The sequence below is a fragment of the Oncorhynchus clarkii genome, chromosome 12 (genome assembly GCF_045791955.1).
Source record: "Oncorhynchus clarkii lewisi isolate Uvic-CL-2024 chromosome 12, UVic_Ocla_1.0, whole genome shotgun sequence".
In the NCBI taxonomy this organism is placed as follows: domain Eukaryota; kingdom Metazoa; phylum Chordata; class Actinopteri; order Salmoniformes; family Salmonidae; genus Oncorhynchus; species Oncorhynchus clarkii.
In genome coordinates, this window is record NC_092158.1 from 87,002,732 (window position 1) to 87,011,690 (window position 8,959).

Here is an 8,959-nt window from a genome sequence, read left to right on the forward strand (position 1 = left end):
TCTCTGAATGATCCAATGTTGACCTAAATGACTAATGATGATAAATACAATCCACCTGTGTGTAATCAAGTCTCCGTATAAATGCACCTGCACTGTGATAGTCTCAGAGGTCCGTTAAAAGCGCAGAGAGCATCATGAAGAACAAGGAACACACCAGGCAGGTCCGAGATATTGTTGTGAAGAAGTTTAAAGCCGGATTTGGATACAAAAAGATTTCCCAAGCTTTAAACATCCCAAGGAGCACTGTGCAAGCGATAATATTGAAATGGAAGGAGTATCAGACCACTGCAAATCTACCAAGACCTGGCCGTCCCTCTAAACTTTCAGCTCATACAAGGAGAAGACTGATCAGAGATGCAGCCAAGAGGCCCATGATCACTCTGGATGAACTGCAGAGATCTACAGCTGAGGTGGGAGACTCTGTCCATAGGACAACAATCAGTCGTATATTGCACAAATCTGGCCTTTATGGAAGAGTGGCAAGAAGAAAGCCATTTCTTAAAGATATCCATAAAAAGTGTTGTTTAAAGTTTGCCACAAGCCACCTGGGAGACACACCAAACATGTGGAAGAAGGTGCTCTGGTCAGATGAAACCAAAATTGAACTTTTTGGCAACAATGCAAAACGTTATGTTTGGCGTAAAAGCAACACAGCTCATCACCCTGAACACACCATCCCCACTGTCAAACATGGTGGTGGCAGCATCATGGTTTGGGTATGTTTTTCTTCAGCAGGGACAGGGAAGATGGTTAAAATTGATGGGACGATGGATGGAGCCAAATACAGGACCATTCTGGAAGAAAACCTGATGGAGTCTGCAAAAGACCTGAGACTGGGACGGAGATTTGTCTTCCAACAAGACAGTGATCCAAAACATAAAGCAAAACTACAATGGAATGGTTCAAAAATAAACATATCCAGGTGTTAGAATGGCCAAGTCAAAGTCCAGACCTGAATCCAATCGAGAATCTATGGAAAGAACTGAAAACTGCTGTTCACAAATGCTCTCCATCCAACCTCACTGAGCTCGAGCTGTTTTGCAAGGAGGAATGGGAAAAAATTTCAGTCTCTCGATATGCAAAACTGATAGAGACATACCCCAAGCGACTTACAGCTGTAATCGCAGCAAAAGGTGGCGCTACAAAGTATTAACTTAAGGGGGCTGAATAATTTTGCACGCCCAATTTTTCAGTTTTTGATTTGTTAAAAAAGTTTGAAATATCCAATAAATGTCGTTCCACTTCATGATTGTGTCCCACTTGTTGTTGATTCTTCACAAAAAAATACAGTTTTATATCTTTATGTTTGAAGCCTGAAATGTGGCAAAAGGTCGCAAAGTTCAAGGGGGAATACTTTCGCAAGGCACTGTATATATGGCACTGTCACAGAGTCTACAGTAGATATATATGGCACTGTCACAGAGTCTACAGTAGATATATATGGCACTGTCACTGAGTCTACAGTAGATATATATGGCACTGTCACAGAGTCTATAGTAGATATATATGGCACTGTCACTGAGTCTACAGTAGATATATATGGCACTGTCACAGAGTCTACAGTAGATATATATGCCACTGTCACAGAGTCTACAGTAGATATATATGCCACTGTCACTGAGTCTACAGTAGATATATATGGCACTGTCACAGAGTCTACAGTAGATATATATGGCACTGTCACTGAGTCTACAGTAGATATATATGGCACTGTCACAGAGTCTACAGTAGATATATATGGCACTGTCACTGAGTCTACAGTAGATATATATGGCACTGTCACAGAGTCTACAGTAGATATATATGGCACTGTCACAGAGTCTACAGTAGATATATATGGCACTGTCACAGAGTCTACAGTAGATATATATGGCACTGTCACAGAGTCTACAGTAGATATATATGGCACTGTCACAGAGTCTACAGTAGATATATATGGCACTGTCACAGAGTCTACAGTAGATATATATGGCACTGTCACAGAGTCTACAGTAGATATATATGGCACTGTCACAGAGTCTACAGTAGATATATATGGCACTGTCACAGAGTCTACAGTAGATATATATGGCACTGTCACAGAGTCTACAGTAGATATATATGGCACTGTCACAGAGTCTACAGTAGATATATATGGCACTGTCACAGAGTCTACAGTAGATATATATGGCACTGTCACAGAGTCTACAGTAGATATATATGGCACTGTCACAGAGTCTACAGTAGATATATATGGCACTGTCACAGAGTCTACAGTAGATATATATGGCACTGTCACAGAGTCTACAGTAGATATATATGGCACTGTCACAGAGTCTACAGTAGATATATATGGCACTGTCACAGAGTCTACAGTAGATATATATGGCACTGTCACAGAGTCTACAGTAGATATATATGGCACTGTCACAGAGTCTACAGTAGATATATATGGCACTGTCACAGAGTCTACAGTAGATATATATGGCACTGTCACAGAGTCTACAGTAGATATATATGGCACTGTCACAGAGTCTACAGTAGATATATATGGCACTGTCACTGAGTCTACAGTAGATATATATGGCACTGTCACAGAGTCTACAGTAGATATATATGGCACTGTCACAGAGTCTACAGTAGATATATATGGCACTGTCACTGAGTCTGCAGTAGATATATATGTGTTAGGAAATTATGATTAATATGACTGAACAAATCATTTTAAATGGAACTGTAAGTAAACTTATACTCTGTTATATTATGTTTAATAGACAATATGAGTTCATAAGAAGAAATTCTGTGACAGGAGAAGGGAGTAATACAATGTTAATGAACACCATTCCAACTGGGCAGGAACAAATGGGTTGTGGACTGTGTAAACACATAAGGTCGTTAGCCTATGGTTGACCCAACCTGAAACTTAGCTCTGGGGTTTTTAGATTAGGCAGTGAGTGCATTCCTAGGGTTTCTGTTAATTAAAACTGTCAGTTCAGTGGTGATCGATAATGTTGAGGGGTCAAAAGTTATCTGGGAGTGTGTTAGTAAGTTAGAATGAACTTTTCACCTTACTTTGTCCTGTCGAGAGGAGGGGGTTCGGTTAAGGCAGTGAAATGACGTCATGATCTGTATTTAAACTGATGCATGTGTTTGAGTGGGAGCGCGCTCCGAGAATAAATTCTATTACCTATTATTTAAAGACTGGTCTGCGTCTATTTTATGCAAACAAGAAATCTTATAAATTCTCATAAAATAGATGAAGGGCTTTCAATTGATGAAAGCATATTGGCTTAATTAAATTATACTAACAATATGGCACTGTCACAGAGTCTACAGTAGATATATATGGCACTGTCACAGTCTACAGTAGATATATATGGCACTGTCACAGAGTCTACAGTAGATATATATGGCACTGTCACAGAGTCTACAGTAGATATATATGGCACTGTCACAGAGTCTACAGTAGATATATATGGCACTGTCACAGAGTCTACAGTAGATATATATGGCACTGTCACAGTCTACAGTAGATATATATGGCACTGTCACAGAGTCTACAGTAGATATATATGGCACTGTCACAGAGTCTACAGTAGATATATATGGCACTGTCACAGTCTACAGTAGATATATATGGCACTGTCACAGAGTCTACAGTAGATATATATGGCACTGTCACAGAGTCTACAGTAGATATATATGGCACTGTCACAGTCTACAGTAGATATATATGGCACTGTCACAGAGTCTACAGTAGATATATATGGCACTGTCACAGAGTCTACAGTAGATATATATGGCACTGTCACAGAGTCTACAGTAGATATATATGACACTGTTACTGAGTCTACAGTAGATATATATGTCACTGTCACTGAGACTACAATAGATATGTACAGTACGCCCCTACACACTAACCACTAGGCTACCTGCTGCCCCTACACTCTAACCACTAGTCTACCTGCCGCCCCTACACTCTAACAACTAGGCTACACTGCCGCCCCTACACTCTAACAACTAGGCTACCTGCCGCCCCTACACTCTAACCACTAGGCTACCTGCCACCCCTACACTCTAACCACTAGGCTACGCTGCCGCCCCTACACTCTAACCACTAGGCTACCTGCCGCCCCTACACTCTAACCACTAGGCTACCTGCTGCCCCTACACTCTAACCACTAGTCTACCTGCCGCCCCTACACTCTAACCACTAGGCTACCTGCTGCCCCTACACTCTAACCACTAGTCTACCTGCCGCCCCTACACTCTAACAACTAGGCTACACTGCCGCCCCTACACTCTAGCAACTAGGCTACCTGCCGCCCCTACACTCTAACCACTAGTCTACCTGCCGCCCCTACACTCTAACCACTAGGCTACCTGCCGCCCCTACACACTAACCACTAGGCTACCTGCTGCCCCTACACTCTAACCACTAGGCTACCTGCCGCCCCTACACACTAACCACTAGGCTACCTGCTGCCCCTACACTCTAACCACTAGACTACCTGCCGACCCTACACTCTAACCACTAGACTACCTGCCGCCCCTACACTCTAACCACTAGTCTACCTGCCGCCCCTACACTCTAACAACTAGGCTACACTGCCGCCCCTACACTCTAACAACTAGGCTACCTGCCGCCCCTACACTCTAACCACTAGGCTACACTGCCGCCCCTACACTCTAACAACTAGGCTACCTGCCGCCCCTACACTCTAACCACTAGGCTACCTGCCGCCCCTACACTCTAACCACTAGGCTACGCTGCCGCCCCTACACTCTAACCACTAGGCTACCTGCCGCCCCTACACTCTAACCACTAGGCTACCTGCCGCCCCTACACTCTAACCACTAGACTACCTGCCGCCCCTACACTCTAACCACTAGTCTACCTGCCGCCCCTACACTCTAACCACTAGGCTACCTGCCGCACCTACACTCTAACCACTAGGCTACCTGCCGCCCCTACACTCTAACCACTAGGCTACCTGCCGCCCCTACACTCTAACCACTAGGCTACCTGCCGCCCCTACACTCTAACCACTAGGCTACCTGCCGCCCCTAAACTCTAACCACTAGGCTACCTGCCGCTCCTACACGCTAACCACTAGGCTACCTGCCGCACCTACACTCTAACCACTAGGCTACCTGCCGCCCCTACACTCTAACCACTAGGCTACCTGCCGCCCCTACACTCTAACCACTAGGCTACCTGCCGCCCCTAAACTCTAACCACTAGGCTACCTGCCGCTCCTACACTCTAACCACTAGGCTACCTGCCGCCCCTACACTCTAACCACTAGGCTACCTGCCGCCCCTAAACTCTAACCACTAGGCTACCTGCCGCTCCTACACTCTAACCACTAGGCTACCTGCCGCACCTACACTCTAACCACTAGGCTACCTGCCGCCTCTACACTCTAACCACTAGGCTACCTGCTGCCCCTACACTCTAACCACTAGTCTACCTGCCGCCCCTACACTCTAACAACTAGGCTACACTGCCGCCCCTACACTCTAACCACTAGGCTACCTGCCACCCCTACACTCTAACCACTAGGCTACCTGCCACCCCTACACTCTAACCACTAGACTACCTGCCGCCCCTACACTCTAACCACTAGACTACCTGCCGCCCCTACACTCTAACCACTAGACTACCTGCCGCCCCTACACTCTAACCACTAGGCTACGCTGCCGCCCCTACACTCTAACCACTAGTCTACCTGCCGCCCCTACACTCTAACCACTAGGCTACCTGCCGCCCCTACACACTAACCACTAGTCTACCTGCCGCCCCTACACTCTAACAACTAGGCTACACTGCCGCCCCTACACTCTAACAACTAGGCTACCTGCCGCCCCTACACTCTAACCACTAGGCTACCTGCCGCCCCTACACTCTAACCACTAGGCTACCTGCCGCCCCTACACTCTAACCACTAGGCTACCTGCCGCCCCTACACTCTAACCACTAGGCTACCTGCCGCCCCTAAACTCTAACCACTAGGCTACCTGCCGCTCCTACACTCTAACCACTAGGCTACCTGCCGCACCTACACTCTAACCACTAGGCTACCTGCCGCCCCTACACTCTAACCACTAGGCTACCTGCCGCCCCTACACTCTAACCACTAGGCTACCTGCCGCCCCTACACTCTAACCACTAGGCTACCTGCCGCCCCTAAACTCTAACCACTAGGCTACCTGCCGCTCCTACACGCTAACCACTAGGCTACCTGCCGCACCTACACTCTAACCACTAGGCTACCTGCCGCCCCTACACTCTAACCACTAGGCTACCTGCCGCCCCTACACTCTAACCACTAGGCTACCTGCCGCCCCTAAACTCTAACCACTAGGCTACCTGCCGCACCTACACTCTAACCACTAGGCTACCTGCCGCCCCTACACTCTAACCACTAGGCTACCTGCCGCCCCTACACTCTAACCACTAGGCTACCTGCCGCCCCTACACTCTAACCACTAGGCTACCTGCCGCCCCTAAACTCTAACCACTAGGCTACCTGCCGCTCCTACACGCTAACCACTAGGCTACCTGCCGCACCTACACTCTAACCACTAGGCTACCTGCCGCCCCTACACTCTAACCACTAGGCTACCTGCCGCCCCTACACTCTAACCACTAGGCTACCTGCCGCCCCTAAACTCTAACCACTAGGCTACCTGCCGCTCCTACACTCTAACCACTAGGCTACCTGCCGCACCTACACTCTAACCACTAGGCTACCTGCCGCCCCTACACTCTAACCACTAGGCTACCTGCCGCCCCTACACTCTAACCACTAGGCTACCTGCCGCCCCTAAACTCTAACCACTAGGCTACCTGCCGCTCCTACACTCTAACCACTAGGCTACCTGCCGCACCTACACTCTAACCACTAGGCTACCTGCCGCCCCTACACTCTAACCACTAGGCTACCTGCTGCCCCTACACTCTAACCACTAGTCTACCTGCCGCCCCTACACTCTAACAACTAGGCTACACTGCCGCCCCTACACTCTAACCACTAGGCTACCTGCCACCCCTACACTCTAACCACTAGGCTACCTGCCACCCCTACACTCTAACCACTAGACTACCTGCCGCCCCTACACTCTAACCACTAGACTACCTGCCGCCCCTACACTCTAACCACTAGACTACCTGCCGCCCCTACACTCTAACCACTAGGCTACCTGCCGCCCCTACACTCTAACCACTAGGCTACCTGCCGCCCCTACACTCTAACCACTAGGCTACGCTGCCGCCCCTACACTCTAACCACTAGGCTACTTGCCGCCCCACCACTCTAACCACTAGGCTACTTGCCGCCCCACCACTCTAACCACTAGACTACCTGCCGCCCCTACACTCTAACCACTAGGCTACTTGCCGCCCCTACACTCTAACCACTAGGCTACTTGCCGCCCCTACACTCTAACCACTAGACTACCTGCCATCCCTACACTCTAACCACTAGACTACCTGCCGCCCCTACACTCTAACCAATAGGCTACCTGCCGCCCCTACACTCTAACCACTAGGTTACCTGCCGCCCCTACAATCTAACCACTAGCCTACCTGCCTCCCCTACACTCTAACCACTAGACTACCTGCTGCCCCTACACTCTAACCACTAGGCTACGCTGCCACCCCCTTCTGTGGTATACAGAAGATAGCCCTATTTAGTAACAGACCAAGTCCATATTATGGCAAGAACAGCTCAAATAAGCAAAGAGAAATGACAGTCCATCATTACTTTAAGGCATGAAGGTCAGTCAATCCGTAACAATTCAAGAACATTTTGAGTTTCGTTAAGCGCTATGATGAAACTGGTTCTGATGAGGACCGCCACAGGAAAGGAAGAGCCAGAGTTACCTCTGCTGAAGAGGAGAAGTTCATTAGAGTTAACTGCACCTCAAATTGCAGCCCAAATAAATGCTTCACAGAGTTCAAGTAACAGACACATCTCAACATGAACTGTTCAGAGGAGACTGTGTGAATCAGGCCTTCATGGTCAAATTGCTGCAAAGAAACCACTACTAAAGGACACCAATAAGAGGAAGAGACTTGCTTGGGCCAAGAAATGCGAGCAATGGACATTAGACAGGTGGAAATCTGTCCTTTGGACTAATGAATCAAGCAAACCAGCTTGATTGGTTTGCCTGACTGAATTCACTGTTTGTTGTCATATCCAAAGCCACTGAGTCTACAGTAAGTAGTGTTTCTGTGGAGCATCCTCCATAGAGCCAGAGTGTGGTTCACTCAGAGATCAATGTTATGTCAGGAGAGCGTTTGGTTTGCATGACTGAATTCACCTGTGACACGTACGCATGTTGTCATATCCGATATGGACGGCTAAAACGATGGCAGCGTGAGGGAGAATGATGGCCTGATTATGTCTGGCTGATGCAATGTGATATGTAATTGGCCTACTTTAAACCAAACATTAATTCGGCACACCTGATTTAAGCTTTTATCACTCTTACGTACTTGTAGTATAATTGTATCACCATTTACGTAGTATGATTTTGCTTACAAATCTATGTAGTGCTCAATCAATGAATCAAATTTATTTTTTAAAGCACTTTTTCCATCAGCAGTTGTCACACAGTCCTTTACAGATACCCAGCCTAAACCCCCAAAGAGCAAGCATTACAGATACCTAGCCTAAACCCCCAAAGAGCAAGCATTGCAGATACAGATGCACAGTGGCTTTATGAATGCTCCATGAGGCATTTATGAATGCTCTATGAAGCCTTTATGAATGCTCTATGAAGCCTTTATGAATGCTCCATGAGGCCTTTATGAATGCTCTATGAAGCCTTTATGAATGCTCTATGAAGCCTTTATGAATGCTCTATGAAGCCTTTATGAATGCTCTATGAAGCCTTTATGAATGTTCTATGAAGCCTTTATGAATGCTCTATGAAGCCTTTATGAATGCTCTATGAAGCCTGTACAGCTTGT